Source organism: Megascapheus bottae, chromosome 26 (assembly GCF_031878675.1).
Source record: "Megascapheus bottae isolate mThoBot1 chromosome 26, mThoBot2.hap1, whole genome shotgun sequence".
Lineage (NCBI taxonomy): Eukaryota > Metazoa > Chordata > Mammalia > Rodentia > Geomyidae > Megascapheus > Megascapheus bottae.
The window spans coordinates 15,764,448-15,783,935 of record NC_143534.1 but is presented as its reverse complement, the minus strand read 5'-3'; positions in this window follow the sequence as shown (position 1 = coordinate 15,783,935).

Below are 19,488 nucleotides of genomic sequence, written 5' to 3'. Positions count from 1 at the left end.
CTGAGCTACATCTCAACCCTGAAATTTTATTTTTAAAGGAAGGCTCTTTGTATTGTAAGTGAGGATATTTTTGGGGGGAGGGGTAAAATATAGAGATTTGAAGACAGTCCAGGCAAGCACCAGCATAAACACTGTAGTTAGATCCCCCTAACCACATTCGTATCATATGACTATCAGTTCTCCTCATTCTCCAATCAAAATTTGATTAGGATAAAAAGAGAACTTCTCATTTCTATATTTTCTTTACTATAAGCCACCAACACTCCTTTTGTCAAGACAGAGCGTGAGTGGCTGAATCCAGATGGACCGCTGGGCTACAGCGGGACCCAGGATCACTTCAAGATGAATATCAAAGATCTGATTAAAATGCAGATTCCAGGCCTTCTCCCAGAAATTCTGACCACCAGATCAAAAGTGAAGCCTGAGAAGCCACCTATTTACAAGCTCCCCAGGGGAAATTTGCACTTGGCTCAAGAAAACATTGCTGTGAGAATAGCTGTCACAAACTCCTGGAAATTTTACAGTGTGAAGACCTGGCATGTGTAGTGTCTGTCATTAGGTTAGAGTTTATTTCTTCTACCAATAAACAGTAATTGCTTTAAAAAACTACATGATTCCAACACCCATCCTTCCAGTTCGTGCTTGGTAGGTCTCCTGGTGGCCACATGGTCTCCTCCCTGTCTCCCTCCCTCTTTCTTTCTTTGCCGTCCTGGGGCTTGAATTCAGGGCTTGAGCACTGTCCATGAGCTTTCTCAAGGCTACCATTCTAACACTTGAGCCATAAATCCCCTTGTGGCTTTTTTTGTGTATGTGGTACCAAGGAATCAAACCCAGGGCTTCCTGCATGCTAGGCAAACACTCTACCACTAGGCCACACTCCTGGCCCTAATGTATTTCTTTATCTCTTTAAAGCATAAATGGTAAGTGGACTAATTTTATGAATGACACATTCATTCATTTATTGAGTAAATATTTATAAAGTTCCCTCTGTGCCAGAAACTCTACCATTGCCTTAAAAAATACAAAGGAACTTGAAAGCAGAAGGAACCAGGTACCAGCAGATGTCTAATGATGTAATACTGTTATTAAATCCTGGTGATTTAAAACTTGGGTCTCTGACTGAGTTTATGTTGTGTTATACTTCTTGATACTTTTGTTTCTGGTGCTCCATCTCTGCGTTTTTCTGTGGTTATTTTTAAGATAGGGTCTTGCTTCCTGCCTGAGCATGTACCCAAACTGCAATTCACTTATTTTAGGATTCTTATGGTTGCTAGGATCACAGGCATCTGTCATTATATCAGCTTTTCTTCCACGGAGATGGAATCACAGGGACTTTTCCACTCAGACTATTCTGGAACTGTGATACTTACCCAATATCAGAGTCCCAAGTAGCTAGAATTACAGGCATGAATCATCGATGATGGGCTTTTTGTTGTGGTTTGTTTTTGTTTGTTGGTGTTAAGGATCCAACCCAGAACCTTGTACACAATAGGCAGGCACTCTAAGGTAGTGCCACACCCTCTTCTCTTGTTCTATTTTTTTGTTGTTGTTTTCAAAAGATACTGAAACTTGAACTCAAGATTTCTTACTTGCTAAAGAGGAACTTTGCTACTTGAGCCACAGCCCTAGCTAGCCCTCATTCCTGTAAATGCCAGTTCCTTAGAAAGCTGAGATTTCATCCATTACAAAATGAAGAAAAGTTTGTGAGACCCCTTTGTCAATGGAGAACCAGCCATGGTGGGTGTTTTCCAGTTGTGATGGGCAGTCGAACATAAGCAGCAGCAAGCACCTAAGCAACATTACCAGCATTAAACAGGACCGTGAGTGTGACTCAGATCTAAGAGTATCTGCCTAGTAAGTATGAGGACAGGAGTTCAAATCCCAATACTGCTAAGAAAAAAAAAAGGATTATTGCAGGGATGGGTGTGTGCTATTGAAGTAGTTGAATTTTTGGTACATGAAATTCTGGTTATCAACCCCTTGTCAGATGCAGTTGGTAAATATTTTATTCCTCTACATTGTCTCTTTACTCTGTTGATTGTTTTCTCTGCTGTTTGGAAGCTTTTTAGTTCAGTCTCTTTGTCTAGTTTACCTTTTACTTTCTCTTTTTTGAGATCTTGTCCAAAAAAGAACACAATTTCTTGCCCTGTTCAGCATCCTGAAGCAATTCTCATGGTTTCTCAAGTAGCTACATTGTTTCAGTCCTTATATTTTAAACCTTTTCTATATTTAAATACTTTTACAAAGGGGCTTTAATTAAACAGGCCAGTTTATATGTACAATCTATCTTTTCTTTTCTTTTCAAGTCATAGGACTTGAACTCTGGGCCTGGGCACTGTCCCTGAGCTCTTTAGCTGTCACCTTACCTCTTGAGCCACAGCACCACTTTGACTGAGATTCTATAATCTCTTAAATGTTGTAATGAGCCTTAACAAATATAACATTTAAATTTTATTCTTTATTTCCGCTCCACAAATGGCTGGCAAAGCATCCGTGACCTGTAAGGAAAACAACATGGAAAGTCTTGGTGTGTAGCTGAAACACTGACATATCTTGCTACTTTAGTTAACTCATTCATTGATTGAATCACAGATCATTTTAGGCAAGCCAAGTAAATGGATCCTCTGTGCTTTTTCAAAACCCCTCTAAGGGGTCTAATTTGAACCAATGCCTTATCCCAGTTCTGAATGACGGTATGGGAGGTTTTGACTGTGTCAAGTGCATTGACTCTTCCATTTTATCCCTTATTCTAGGCTTAGGAAACCACATACCTGTCACTGCTAGGCTTTGATGTGAAGAACATTGACAGAAGACCACATGTGTGACATTCATCCTAGAATATGTAGCCTATGGTGACAGCAAGCGGGGCCTCTGCTTTGTGTCAGATGCTGGCTATTTAACTCTCCAGTGTCCTACTAGTTCTTTCTCCTGGCCAACTGGGTAGGATTTCCATGACCCAACCTTTAGGTGCTCTTATAAGAAGTGCCACATAAGAAATTCATCAACTTTATGGAAAAGAAACCAAGCTCAGATGGTAATAAACCCATCCTTAGGAAAAACCAAAACCTAGAGAAGTAACCTAATAGGTGATTATGTTTTATCTCGTGCCTTGTCAGAGAACACTGTCAAGATAACCAGATGTGGTCATTCATCAGCCTCAACATCTGGAAAATGTCATTTTGCTTCACTGGGATAATTAATATGCTATGCATCTTGTCCCTTTGTCTTGTGGCATGGGTGTGTGTGAACACACACACACACACACACACACACACACACACACACACACACTGCCCATGTGTTGGTTCCAAGGTTTGAACTTATATCTAGTATGTCTTTTAGCTTTTTTTTTTTTTTTTTGAACTCTGGGCCTGGGCGCTGTCCCTGAGCTCTTCAGCCCCAGGCTACCGCCCTACCTCTTGAGCCACAGCCCCACTTCCCTTTTTCTAGTGATTAACTGGAGATAAGAGTCTCACATTCTTTAGTGCTGGGGCACTCCTGAGTAGCTAGGATTACATGCATGAGCCACAGAGCCCAGCTCCGTCTTTCAGCTTTTTCACTAAAGGTTAATGTTCTAAAATGGAATTGTACTTGCACTCCAGGCTCTTTGCTGGTTAAATGGAGATAAGGTTCTCATGAACACTACTACCTGGGCTGGCTTTGAACCATGGTCCTGAGATAGATTTCAGAGTAGCTAGAATTTCAGGCATAAGCCAATTTGTCTTTTGTTCTTTGACTTTTTCTATGATACGTTGTATCATTCCTGACATACCATTGAATCAGTCTAAATTAAGGAAAAGTTAAGAAAAATGCTCAGATATGATTGAGGCACACATGAAAACATGCTCAACTTTTAAAATTATATTATGTGTATTTTTATAATATATATACATTACTTATATTTGCAGTAATATATTGTTACAGTGTTTTAAATATTTTATTTATATTGTATATGATTTCTTTTGTAGGTATACATAATTACTATGTATGCTTGTAAATGCTTGTAAAATGCAATAAAATGACAATATTGATAAAACATTAACCAATGGGCTGTGAAATAAAATTTTTTATTTAAAAAAATCAACCAAGCTTCTGTTCTCACATGGAACACTGAAACTATTAGAATGTATTTACTCTATTTTCAGCATGCCATTTTTCCAGGGTCACAAAAACATAACACTAAGGACTCTTTCAGCCTTGACTATTACAATTCATCTGAACCCTAAAGGAAGGGGCCTTTTGAAAACAATCATTGCAATTGTCCTTTCAGCAATCAGACACTATAACACTTTGCAATTGTTTCTACAGAGCCCAGGAGATTCATCCAATAGTAAAAACCACTAGGCAAAGCAAAGAGCTCTACCCACATAAACACACACACACACCCTTCATGGTTTCCCATGTGAACTGCAAAAGCAGGTGGCATATGCACACACAATCCAACAAATCATTATAGACTATTCTGATCATGCTTGGGACAGAAATGAGGATCACATCAAATAAGCCATCTTCCTCAAGAACATCAGATCTATGAGCTAAAACATGTCTGTTCAGTCTTGCTCCAAACTCACCATTTGTAGTTTGCTTGTCACCATACCCAATAATACCAAGATCCCTTGATCCCGAGGCACTAAGTGTGATGTTTCAAGGGCTTCGGCAGCTTGGTAGCGGCTCCAACTCTACTTCGCTTCACACCAGCTTCATTCTACCTCCTATTCCTCTATCAGAAGGATGCAAGGGAGCTTTGCTCTCTCTCCCCCTTCAGCTCTGCACTTGAACATAGGAAACTGAGATGTCCTGTGGGGGCAGGGGGTCGGGGTAGGCAGAGGAATCTATCAATCATTCACAGAGTTCATGTCTGTCATAGTTGTAGCCACTGCAGTGACCGAGACTAGCTTTATTGATTATAAAATATCACCTCAATTCAATTGCTGAGCTTCTCACCATTCTGTAGCCAATCCTAATCAGACTTTGATTGCAGAGTCTTATCCTCAATTGAAAAATCAAGAAAATAATGGCAAGTTTGAGTTTTGCTATTGTACTTTTTTCCTGTCAGGTTTCTAAGCCGCTATTACACCTGTTTTGCTCCCATTAACTTAAAGAATGTGGCCAGTTGGAGCTGATGAAAGAGAAGGACAGATGATTGTGTGAAAGAGGTAATTGTGCTTAATTTTTGTTTTGTGATTGTTCCCAATTACTTAAACGTTTTCATATTGTCACAGTTATATGAATTATGCTATGTACAATTATATCATGTTATTATATATTATATTAATATGTTATATATTACCGGCATATGTTATATGCATATATTGCACACATACAATACATTACTACTTATAGTATATAAAAATAAAATATGTAATGACATAATATGTGCACATATTTCACACACATATAATAGATACTATAAAGTCTATAATAATATATGTGATCTAGTATATAGTATGTATTATATACTATATACTATATAGCATGCATATTATACATATATAGGTATATATCCATTCGGTTCAGAAATATCCAAAAGCAATGTGAATATTTACAAAGATTAAAGTGAATGGTGTACCTGGAAACAAATACCTGTTTTATCCACTTGAATGATTTTTCCTGGTTCAAGAGTTTACCAACAATAAGAATAGCCAATAAATTTTCACAGAACCATGTTGTTATTTCTGTTTTAACCTGGACAGTTCTGGAATTCAGGAGAATTTATTACAAAATAGTCCCTGCCTGGTCATTTGTTTATTATGTCCTGTCTTCAAGCTCCTTCAGAGAGTATCTGTTATATACTAGGTGCCCAGTCGCATTTTGAAGTACGAAGATCACATCTGGCCTGCGCCATCTTGGCCACATGGTGGATGGCAGTTGGGGGAAGGTGAAGCCCCGCCTCCCAGGTGATGGATGTGCCAGAGTCCCTGGAGGCAGAGGTGGGCACTTGGTGGTAGGTTACTGAACCTGTCAGTCCAGTGCCTGGGACTGGGTGTTTCCTGTGACCCTGCTCCCTGGCCTGACCTTATTTAGGCCTGAACCAGCTCAGATGCCATGACACCATGCCACAAGTTTCTGTGTTCCTGTCCCGCCTCCTGTTTCCTGGCTCTTCTCTGTTCACCATGGCATCTACTTCAGCCCCTGTTTCTGATGACAGAGAGAGAGAGAGAGAGAGAGAGAGAGAGAGAGAGAGAGAGAGAGAGAGAGAGAGAGAGAGAGAGAGAGAGAGAGAGAGAGAGAGAGGGAGGGAGGGAGGGAGGGAGGGAGGGAGGGAGGGAGGGAGGGAGGGAGGGAGGGAGACAGACAGAGAGACAAAGAGAGACAGAGAGACAGAGACAGAGAGACAGAGACAGACAGAGACAGAGAAAGACAGAGAGAGAGACAGAGAGAGACAGAGGATCCACAAGATGGATGATCCTTAATTGTGTGTGTGTGTGTGTGTGTGTGTGTGTGTGTGTGTGTGTACTAGCCCTAGGGCTTGAACTCAACCTGGACATTGTCCCAGAGCTGATTTTACTCAAGGCTATGGCTCTACCACTTGAGTCACAACTCCACTTCTGGCTTTTGGGAGGTTAATTGTAGATAATAGTCTCACAGAATTTCCTGCTGGGCTGGCTTTGAACCATGATTCTCAGATCTCAGCCTCTTGAGTAGCTAAGATTACAGGCATGAGCTAGTGATGCCTGGCTTTTTCTTCTTTCGAAATTTGACACAAGATCTCTCTATTTAGCCCAGGCTCATGATCCTCCTGCCTCAACTCCCCAAGTACTGGGCTTACAAAACTTATGCCATCACTCTCGGTTTAACTATTTGTAATTTTAAGATTTCCTACTGTTGACTCAAGTACCTTATTTTGAAACTTTGCTCATAACTCTGAAAGGAACATGCCAAAAGGCAGCATGCCGTTGGCTTCAGCGACCAGCATCTTCAGGTAAGGGAAGTGGATTTAAAATTGGATTGTCTTTTTTATTCTTCTATTAACTGATCTTCATTGGAAACCATCCAGAATGGAAACATCATCTTCCAGGTCTTTATTTTTTCAGATTGGGGTAGGAAAACCTTTTACTGCCAAGGGCCATTTGTATGTTTGTAATATATGTACAACGGCTATCTGAAATACCCTCGACAGGGCATACAAAATTATCAACACATGCAGATAGGCTTGGGCAGCTGACAAGATGTATACAGATTGGTCCTGTCCTGTACTGAAGTACTCCGAGGACCTTACATGGGCTGTCCAGGATGGGGAGTTAAAAGGCCATCTTTTCACTGAGTTACTCTCATGGTGAAATTAAAGAGACCAAAGCTTATGGTAACAGCACAGAATCTATGCGAGGTATTCAAAATGTGTTCGCTGAGTCTGAAGGAACTGTGTTCTCTTACCTTGTTTTCAGATGACACTTTTCTTCCTGGGATAATTCACAATGTGGCATAAAATAATTTTAGAAATAATGAGTACTTTAGGTAATTACGATCCTCTATTATGTACATGGAACAATATTCAGACTCAGTGATTAGGGTTGTGTCTACTGGAGACAATTATGCCAATCAGGCATAATTGGGGTTAAGAATTTTTTTCCTTTTTCTTTTAATATGTCTTTATAGGGAATTTTTGTACGACAATTGTCTTCTTACCCAAATAACTGGTGGAGTCACACTCTTGCTGGGGTGATTTGAGGATGGTAGACTATCCTCCTTTGGGGAAATCTGAGACCTTGGTCCAAAAGTTTTAAGTGGATGAATGTGAGCAGCCTCTGGGTTTCTCTTCAGGGAAAGAGATCATGCGATTGGTCACTCAAGGGATATGAGTTCCAGTTCACTGTCTGGGACATCCTCCACACACATGCGCACTTCTGAGCTCACTCCGGCCACTCTCCAGGGTGAACGGGACTCAAGGAAGCTGAATCACCCACAGCAAGATGACAAGAGGTGGAAATGGGGATTTAGCTCAGTGGAAGAACATTTTCTTAGCAAGTGCAAGGCTCTGAGTTTAATCCTCAGCTCTGAAGGGGAAAAAAAGGAGACAAGAGATTAATAATCCAGACCACCTGCTTCATTTTTAATGCATCAGATCCAGTATACATAAAAAAGACACACGCTCCCCCTCATCCTAACTGCGCACTCGAACTTCATGGAAAACCAGTTTACGATATCTTTGATAAGCTAAGAATCAAAAAAAGAAAAATTAGTTGCACAATTTGAATGTCCCATGGCATTAGGCTGACTGGAGTTTACTTTGATGAATTATTTTGTTGTTTCCCTGTGTCCTAGGTGAAATGAAGCCCTTTCTGGGGTTACTATCAATAGCAGTATGGCCTGGGTATAGTGTGACTAAATGCTTCAGCCAAGATATTAGTGCCTGGGGTAGCTGGAGTGATTACAACCTTACAGAAATACTCAACTTGTTGGCCAGATTTCTTACATTTAAAAATGTAAAGCTCAAGTCTGTAATCCTAGCTACTTGTGAGACTGAGAACTGAGGATGGCTCAAGCAGGAAAGTCTGTGAGACTCTCATCTCCAATAAGCTTTTCAGAAAAACAAAGAAAGCCAGAAGTGGCACTGTGGCTCAAGTGGTAGAACACTAGCATTGAGAAAAAGAACAACACTTGAGCCCTGAGTTCAAGTCTCAGGATTAGTAGGAAGGAAGGAAGGAAGGAAGGAACAGGAAAGAAGGAAGGAAGGAAGGAAGGAAGGAAGGAAGGAAGGAAGGAAGGAAGGAAGGAAGGAAGGAAGGAAGGAAGGGAGGGAGGGAGGGAGGGAGGGAGGGAGGGAGGGAGGGAGGGAGGGAGGGAGGAAGGAGAAAGAAAGACTAAATTAAAATATATTGATTCAAATAGGACTGCCTTAATTAGACCCAGTGTCAACTACCAGAACCAGAATGGGTGAGCCATGGTCGGTCACTTGCAAGGACATAACCTGTGGAGGAAGCAGCAATCTGGCTCAGGAGGAGGAGGAAGGAGGAGAGGCAAGAGAAAAGACACAGGCCTGGCCTGGGGTAGAATTGCAGGTGCTGTGAGCCGGGGCCATCTGATGTGGGGAGAGGCTGGGGGGAAGGAAAAGAAAAAGAAAAAGAATCAGTGAGAATACCTTTAAATGACATTTCTAAAGAACATGTGGAAACTCTTAGCTTGTTGAAGACTAAATTGTGTAGGAAAAGCTGCTGTCCCCAAAGAGAATGGACAGGAGTTATGAATCCTAGGCTGGGATTCCAGCTCTTGGGAGGGTAAGGCAGGAGGGGTGTGAGTTTGAAGCCAACTTGAGCTAGACAGTTAGGTTCCACACCCTCCCCCTTATTCTCCTTCTCTAGTTTTCCCTCTCCCTCACCCTCTCCCCTCCTTAGACTGAAAATTGGAAATTTGTTCTCTAAGTGATAAAAAAATCTCTTAGCAAAATTTTAAACCTATGAGTCACAATGAGGTAAGAAATGTATCTGACCATGGCACATTACAATCTAGCCAGATGCGACAAAAAGAGCAATCTCTGGATTTACACAGCTCTGGGCAGAATTCTGCTCCTGGATCTTTCTAGCTGTGTGACAGTGGGTAAATAAATTATTCAACCTAGTTCTGGTTTCATTTTTTTTCTGGGTAGTAATCATGCCTTCTTCTTCGGGTTCTCATAAAAATAGATAAAATAAATCTAGGAACTTGCTCAGGATGGTGTGCCTTATAGAAAGGCACCATGAAAAGGAAACTACTATTAACAGTTTATGACTATCTACTAAAATCCCAAATATCTGATTTTATAAGAGATTTCCAGACTCCAAGCCTCTCCCATTCCCACTTCAGGAATATCTTCCCCATTTTCTAAGCATACAGCTCTTATAGCATTGCCAATATAGGGTGGGCTGTTATTTATTTAAAATCATTGAAGACCTAGTTTGCTCTTCTACCAGCTCATGTGTTTATAGGATCTCGTTTCCAGTCATGGTAAGAGACGTCTGGAATGGGCTTCTGTTGAATTCTCAGACTCTTTTCTGTGCTGACACATATAATTCTCCGTGTTGAGATTTTTTTTCTCCAAAGTGAGGTCAAAGGAAAAGATTATTACTGATGGGATCAGAGAGGGTCCAGGGAAAGACCTGTAAAGATAAAAGGGAACAAGAAAAAATGGGTTTCCTTTTGCTGAAAGTAGTGAATACTTGAATCAATTCCCTGTTTTGTTTAAATCACATTTTTATTGATAATACCAGATTACACATGTCAGTACCATATGAAGGTATTCTAGAGATGCTCACATTTTATCAGGAAAATGTAAGTATGGTAGTTTATGCCAGACATCTCAGTTAAGGCAGAATATCAATCCAGTCTAACCAAGGCAAAAGTGAGACCCTATTTTTTTCATATATTTTTATTGTAATTAAAAAGAAGGGTTACATTATATTCTCCAGATAGAAGGTGCATTAATTCACATACATTGATACCCTTTCTCATGTCTCAGTTGAACTCTCTCTTTCTGATGGTTCAGAGACCCTATTTTTAAAATAATCCAGTAAGAAGATTGGAAGCATGGCTTAAGCACTAGAGTGCCTGTCTAACAACCGTAAAGTCCCAAGTTCAAATCCTTTTTACTAGCAGATAAACAAAATACCCCCAAAATTGTCTGATCTAGCTGAAAGGGCCATGGGATCAGTTCCAGATAAGATAGGACAGAACTCAGGGATACTACTAAAGTTATCTAGCAGAAGCCAGCTAATCTTCAAAAGCTCCATACCATGCTGCTATAAAAATGTATTGCATTTCCATTTTGTGTATGAGGTGATATCACACACACACACACACACACAATATAGTTGCTATTGCATTATTGTTCTGAAACTCACATGGAAAATAGGCAAAAGCAAAAATAGGCAAAGCTGTTTTTGAACTAAAAAGTATAAATACCTCTGAAATCCAAGTTCTAACATTGCCTCTACGTCTCTTCAAACTGCTTTTACTATAAGAAGCTGATCGTTTAGACATGAGATTGTCACCGTCAGAAGGAAGCTGCTAGAAACTTTTGGAAAGGAAATGTCACCTGTCACCCCACTCCCAGATCATGTGCTTAAATATCTAACAAACTAACAAACCATTCTTTTCCCTCCACAACTTTATTTGCATGCCGGCTTCCTTTTCTAAAACATTAAACTAAAATTGCACTCTAAACTGGAGACCATTTAGGCTAACTATTCTAAATTCATTATCCAAAAGGTTTAATCAAATGATAAATCTCTCAAATTGTAAAAATATAGCTCTTTATTATTGGTCTCCAAAACCAGTGAGCTTTAACTGTACCACCGTGGTACAATATGAACATTCTTTTTGTTACTATAGAAAAAATGATCAGAATTGAAGGAAGCAAAGCTTCTTCAAGTTATTCCTCATTTTGATGTATTGGCTAAAATATTACATCTATAAAATACCATAGTATGATCCCTGTTATGTTTAAGTGGGCAATCTAAATTGAGGAGTGAATATTAAAAATGCTTTATATACATAGGTAGGATTACAGGCATGAGCTACTGGTGGCTGGCTAATTTAATCTTCAAAAAATAATCTCTTGGGGACTGGAGGAGTGGCTCAAGTAGTAGAATACCTATGTAATTGGCAGGAGTTCGAACACCCACCAGTAGTGCCCCCCAAAATTATTGTTGACAGTGCAGTATGTGAACACATACACACACACACACACACACACACACACACACACACACACACACACGATGATAAGGGAAAGTCATATTCCATTACTTCATCAAAGAAACCTCTGATTCATCTTGGCTTGTCTCATTTTGACCTCTTGAGACGGCTCTTCTTTCTCTTGGGCTTGCTCCTATTTATAGGTTTATGTATTCCAACACTTCGAACCTCTGTGTAATAGCTGTGTACCACAGCAATCACCATCTTTTCTGACCTTAGACTTTCATTACTCCACACACAACATTTCTTGAATTTCCCAGGCTAGAGTCCTCTATGGACTGCCAGGTCATTCAAATACCAAGGAAGATATGATCCGTCACCTGGAGGTGAAAGTAGGAATCAAGGCTCCAGGAACTAAATGTGTTAGTCTAGAGTGCAGGCTAACAGGAGGAAACATTGCAGAGATCCAGGAATGCCAGGAAGATGGTCTAGTCCATCTTAAGAACCAGCATGTGTGAGATACATGAGGAGATGAGTTGGCTTAGATTCTATAGCTGGGATAAAAGCATTATTTTTTCCCCTAAGTTAACTATAATATGTATTTCATTTTCTCTTTGAAATATGTGTGTCCTGTTTTCTCTCTTGATTTCCTGCTTCCGTGCTGCCTCTGAATACCCATGTTAAGCTTTTATTCCTAGGTTTTAGATTTCCATCTTAAGTGCCTTTTAAACATATGAATGCTTTCCTGCATCTTTTCATTTATTGTTTCTGAGCTATTTGTTCCATGTCATTCATTCATAGCAATAGAGTATAGGTTGGCAGCTCATAAGCTTTTTGGCATATCTGCCACTTTATTGAAGCTACTGGCTTTAGAAGAAAACACAAGAGACTGGTATTGCGGCTTTGACTTTCACAAATAATTCTTAAGCGGAAGGTTAAAAAATCACAAACCATAAAAGAGAAAACACACCTTTATCATTTATGTATTCCAACATATTCACATACCAGTACTTGCATTTCTACCCAAAAGAAATCAACATATTTCTAGCTAGGAAAGACTTTTAAGTGGATACTTACAGTGCATTCTTTATAATAATCTACCAAATGGAAACAGCTCAGATATTTATCAAGCTCTATACAAGAGACTCTGAACCACAGTGAAATGAGTACTGTACTTATAATAACCAATAACATGATGCTCACTTAACACCATGTCAAGTGAAAGAAGCCAAACAGGAAAGAGATACACTGTGTGATTCTATTGGTAACATTTTGATGAAAGCAGGCCAGCAATTTTCTGGGGCACAGGGCTGAGGTAAGGAGCTTGACCATAAAAGGGTATAGGCAAATTTGAGGGATGACAAAGGCGCCAATGTATATGGTTTTGATAATGTAACCATGTATATTGACCAATACTCACCAAACTCTACATGTATAATGGGCCATCCTAAGTGAATCCAACTTCAGTGAAGTTGTTAAAATAAACAAAAAAGAGATCCTTCATTCCTGAGGTCAGGTGCCAGTGGCTCATGCCTGTAATTCTAGCTACTCAGGAAACTGAAATCTGGTGATGGAGGTTCGAAGCCAGACCAAACAGGAAAGTTCTATGAAACTCTTATCTCCAAATAATCACCAGAGGCTGAAGTGGAGCTGTGGCTCAAGTGGCAAAGCACTAGCCTTGAATGAAAAAGCTAAGAGACAGTTCCCAGGCCCCAAGTTCAAGCCCCAGCACTAGCACAGAAAGTAATAATAAAATAAAATCTTTTCTTCTCTAAATAATTTTCTTAAGCGAGTCATTTTACACATAGGTCAGTTTACTACAATGTTAGTCTGCTTTTTATGCTTTCAATTGAAGTTTTATTTCAGCTTGCAAATGTGTATATGTGTATGTTTATTTCAAATATCCTTTTATTAAGAACTAAAGAAATATTAAACCATCACTCTTCTGAAAGCCTTTTATTAAGGGGAAGGGGGAGGTTTTGCTCTAGGTATTTATTTAAATGATGGCGAATGTGTTCAGAATTCCATTGTTCCCCCACTTTCTCATTGTGGGTTTGATTTGCTGCTCTTTGATGGTGATGTTGAAAGGACCTTCCCAAGCATGAAAGGCTGGAAGGGAAGGAGAAGAGCCTGGAACACGGGATGCATGCAGCTTAGAATGGATGGACACTTTTGGAAAGTAGGAACTGGCTCTAGGCTTTGTATGCCATCCCCTGACCTTGGACAGTGGAACTTCACTGGCCTGAAAATAGCAGAGTAAGTTAACACAACCAAACACTGGACAGCAGACATTGGAGGCTGGCTGAGGAGCACGTGAGCCACAGGAAAGGTAGGGAATGAAGAGGCTAGGGAGGGTTCCAGTGTGACACAGCTGTATCTTACTTTCCTAGAAAGGCAGAGGACTAGAAAACTACGAAAGAATCATGAATAATTGCAGTTCTCACTGTGACTTCAGGGACCCCAAGGAGCACAGGTACATAAAGGAGATTAGTGGTTATCTGTGATACTCCTTTCGTTTCCTTCAGGTGTTTAATCTATCCCTAACAAAATACATAATAAAATACAGGAAGAACATCCCTAAATCCAGAAATTTCCAGTCCAAACTGCTCCAATTCTGAAACCTTTTGAACAGCATCGTGATACCACCTAAAGCTGTGATTCAGCTAGGCATGGAGATGGTTGTTCGAAGCCAACCTGGGCAAAAAGTTTGCAAGGCATTGTGGGTGCACCTGTCATTCCAGGGATGTGAGAGGCTGAGGTTGGAAAGATCAATGTCTGAGCCATAGACTCCATCTCAATGGAGGCATGGTGGCATAAGCCTGTCAACCCAGCTATGGGCAGAAGTATAAAATAAGAGGGCTGTGATCCAAGTTCTGGCTTGAGCAGAAAGTGATGCCCAATCTCAAAATAACCAGTGTGTGTGTGGAGGTGAAGGTTTGGAGGTAGGACTCAGAAGCAGAGCACCTACCTAGCAAGTTTGAGTCCTCAAGATCAAACACCAATTCTACATAAATAAACTGATTTATTAAAACCCAGTTCTTCTCAGTTCTGTCCTCATATATATCCATCTCCCTTCTCTTCTCATATACTAAGCAAACGACACACGGCATCCTGATATTAGTCTGTGTTGAGTTGTCCCCTCTCTGGGAGTCAGGGACAATGTTAAAGAATATCTTTGTGAGTAACAACCACCCCATTAAAAGATGGGCCAAAGACTTAAAGAGAGTCTTCTCTGAAGAAGAAATAAATATGGCCTATAGACACATGAAGAAATACTCGACATCTGTGGTCATAAAAGAAATGCAAATCAAAACAACTCTAAGATTCCACCTCACTCCAGTTAGAATGGCCAGGATCAAGAAAACGAATAACAACAGATGCTGGAGGGGATGTGGCCAGGAGGGATCACTACTACACTGTTGGTGGGAGTGCAAACCACTATGGAAAGCAGTCTGGCAGTTCCTCAAAAGACTAAACATAGAGCTCCCCTATGACCCAGCAATTCCACTACTTGGCATTTACCCAATTGTCCAGAAACAAGGGCATACTAAATCCACTAGCACAACGATGTTCACTGCAGCACTATTCACCATAGCAAAGATATGGAATCAACCCAGATGCCCCTCAGTTGATGAGTGGATCAATAAGATGTGGTATTTATACACAATGGAATTCTATGCTGCTGTCAGAAAGAATGACATCCCCCCATTTGTAAGGAAATGGAAAGACTTAGCAAAAAATCATAATAAGTGAAGTAAGCCAGACTCAAAGGAACATAGGCCCAATAGTCTCCCTCATTGTCATAATCAGTAGAAACCTTGGGCTCTCCTAGCAGAGATTTACAATAGAACAAAATCTAGAGACATAAGGCCAAATAGTATGACACTAAATGTAAGGACCTCCAGGATAAGGAAACAAAAGCCATATAATGAATGAGTGACTGTTGTCCTTCATGTACTATGTTATCTCTCATCTGTTTTGCCATCCCTTGGTTATCTCGTATTATTACAATATTTCACCTTTTTATCTGATATATTTTATATGTGTTTGATTGGTTATTTGCAATTGGATAGAGAAGGGGGGAAATCAAGATGACGGGGGGGGGGGGGGAGGGGGAGCGGGAAATGGGGACCATGTCATGAGAAAGGGTATCAATGTTTGTGAAGTAATGCACCTTCTATCTGGTGACTATAATGTAACCCTTCTATTAATCACAATAAGAAATATTTAAAAAAAATAAAAAGAATATCTTTGTGTTTCGGGGACCTGTGGGAGTACCTTGCTACTCTTGTATTCTTGAACTCTTGTTATTGAGCTGGGGGAAAGAAACCATTTGGGAGCCTCAGGGAACCAAGGAAGATGCAGTTGCCCTTTAGTAGACCATCTTCCAGCATAACTGGGAAGAGAGAAGCATGAGTGTCTTAAAGGGCGACTCTGGAAAGCAAGAAGGAACAAAGGACTGGAAGAACACATGGGCTCAGAGATGGTCTCAGGAAGCAAGCAGCATCCGCTGGTGGCTGCAGAAAGGAAGAGCTGGTTATTATTCAAGGGATTCGAAGCCTGGCACTTTGTTCTGGCCCCAGGCCAGGAGCACATGATGCTCTGGCTACGATTATCAGAGCTCTTCTGTGAAAGCATAGATCACATGTGTGCTGAAAATGTGTTTTTTCTGTGGGTTTGAGGTGACAGACAGCCCTATCACATGTCATCCTCTTTTTTTTTTTTTTTTCCAATCCTGGCCCCAGCCAGGCAATAAAGCAAATCATCATCCAGTCTGTCTCAGCCATGTGGTTTTCCTAGCCAGCTGAACAAAATATTTGCAGAATGTGGAATGTAAACAAGGTTCCTACTGTTAGCAATTCTGTGTCATTTACTTGGGGTTTATTTTTATTTTGCTTTAAGTCACATTTAAATTCAAAAGATTGCCAGCTTGAATGATGCATGTAAACAAATCAGAAATATAGATTAGAATGGCAACTGATTAGTTTGCTGTGAAAGTATCTGGGTAAATAGAAGAAGGGGAAGAAATCTATTATGCTCCTGGGATATTGCTTCTCCACAGGAAATTCAATTGTGAAAAAGGGCTTTAAAAGCAATGACTTCAGTCATTTGTGTTTTCTATGTACTGGTTACAGTAAATGCTAATAGAATACCTAGGCAGAGTGTCTGAATGGGCTCATGATGCAGCTTCATGAGGAAAGAAAACAAAAAACAAAAAAAAACACAGAGCAGTTCCAAGAAAGGAGAGCCCTCCAAATACACGTTAGCAGATGGGATCACAAAATGTGTGACGCTCATGCTATTGATGGGTTTTTGTTGTTGTTTTTTTCTTTAAAGAAAACACAATTTCTCAGGTCCATTATTTCCTGTGGTTTCAAAGTATATGCCTCAGGTGCATGATGCTAAGTGATAAAGGTTGTGTGAACCTTCTGGAACTCCCTGAGAATCTAAATCAAGACTTGCCTTTGTTTCTAAATTTCCTCAGAAACACATTCTATCTTCCCAATCAATAGGGATCCAAATGAGGTGTAACGATTTCACTATTTAGCCCTGGGCCCACACAAAGAATAGTTCCTTAGAACCATGTCACAAACTACATTTTCTAAGGTTTCTTTTTTTATACTTTGGTTATATTATCCATTTTTTTCCATTCTGGACGATGGTGATTTTACTGTTAAACATTAACTAAATTACAGATTTCTTGGAATTTGTCACGGCTCCTTCAGTATTGGGGTCAAGTGGCAAGCTGAAGTCCCAAATGAGTCACACATAGCACGACAGATGTGCACCCCAGCAAGCTCCCTGCATTCCATTCTCCTTGCTACTTCCCACTTTGCTCAAAAGTAATTGGTTTCCAGTTCACCCAATTAGTCTCATCACACTTTCTCAAGTGATATCAGCTGTGTCGTAATTCACAAAGCATCTTCTTAGAATAAAGCCCCATGGAATAAGGAGATGTGCCTTACAAGATTAGGCACCTGGAATGTTGGGAGAACAATCACCCTGAACCACAAATTATCTGGATCATTTGGCAAAAGGAAAAAAAAATCACTTCCTCTAACAGGTGAGATTTGAAAAAGTTTCCATCTGAAAAGAAGACATGGATAGCTCAAGAATAGGGGCTTATGGCCCCTGGGCGATACAAGAGAGGATAATCTATTTTGAGTTGAGTGGATCTGCAGAGAGACATTGGTTCAGCACTTGAGTATTCTGACAATGAAGAATGAAACTTGCTTCCTTCAGTAAAGCCCTGAAACCAAACAGAATACTACTCCAGTATGGCAAGCAGAAAGTTTTCCCACACATTTCCGGATGCCTTCATAAGCACAGCTTTCAAGCCAGTCTCTCATTAATTTTGGTCTGAGAAACAAATCACTTATGACTCACATGATTCATATGGATGATCTCGCTATGCTTTTCTGATTTCTACAGCCCAGATAGTCTATTTTCTGATTTCATTCTCCCTTTGGGTTCCCTATAGCACATACATGAACAATATTGAAACCTGATTTTGATTAGGGCATCCACTCACCAGCCACATCTTGAACATTTCAGCAATAACTGTTTTCATTGTGAGTAATTCTTACTGAGAAGTCTTCCTTAGATCTAACTCGAATCTCCTTGATCTAAATTAAAACCATGCTTGCTATGAGGAGATCTATTTATTCCTCTTACTCAGAATTCCAACTTGGCCTCTACCTTCATCCCCACTAAGAAGTGTAAAGGAGAATTGTGCAAGGCCTAGACCCATTTCATACATGGCAATTAGGCCACATGCTACACATCTGAAGGGTTATCCTTCACGGCTTCCACTCTTCTGAGTGTCACAATGTACACTAACATATGCTCTGGACCCCCTTTCCCAGGGTTACTCTAGGACTTTGGAAATCTTTAGAGTAAGAAGCCAGGAGCCTTATTTTAACTCTAGATTAAAATCACATTCTTTAACATAGTTTTCCTGCATAAGAGTGGGAGAGTATTTGGGAAAAGTGGAGGTATGGAGCTAATAGTCTGGCCTGAACTGCCAAATCTATCAGAGGTTAGAGGCAGTGAAGTTTTAGCCCCCAGCACAAAACATCAGTATATGCTCAGAAATGTTTTCGTGCTTATAATTAATTGCTCTACATGCAAAATAGTAGTGTCTATCGTTGTCCTCCTCAGGAAAATCTTATCTCAAAGATATCTTGTCCTAGTCATGGCTCTAGAATTCCAAAGGATTTGAAAAAGTGTGATCCCATTCTCTCTCCTTAGGAAGTGTCCAGTTTATCTTTGTTGATTGAATGAATCAAGGGACCTTACTGTTTTCCTTAGGCCTTAGTCTAAAAGGTATTACTAATGTGACAGTGTTCTTCCTGGATGCTTCTCATTTCTAAAGTGTGATTCTGAGATTACATAGAGTGTTCTATAAAGGTCTCATCCTAATGAAGCGCTGTTTCCCGATCTTGCAGAATCAAAGCTTTCTATTTGTGTTAAACTTTAAAAATAGCTTCTCTGTCTAAACAACAGGCACCAGTTGGGCTGTTCATGAAGCGTCTGTGAATGTATTCATGTGTTCTGCCAAAAGCCCTTCTTCCAAGCTCAAGCATATATGTGACATTCATTTTGCCCCTGGAGCCATCTTTTCTTGTGATTTTGTTACAAAATGGATGGCACACATAGTGGAGCTCTATGTTTATAGTCTTTTGGGGAACCTCCATACTGCAGAGTAGTTGAACTAGTTTGCATTTCCACCAACAGTGTAGTAGTGTTCCCTTTTGGCCACAACTCTGCCAGTATCTGTCATTGTTTGTTTTCTTCATAATAATGGCAAAAAAGGATAATAATGGCTATTCTAACTGGGGTAGGTTTGATTTGCATTTCTTTTATGGCCAGAGATGA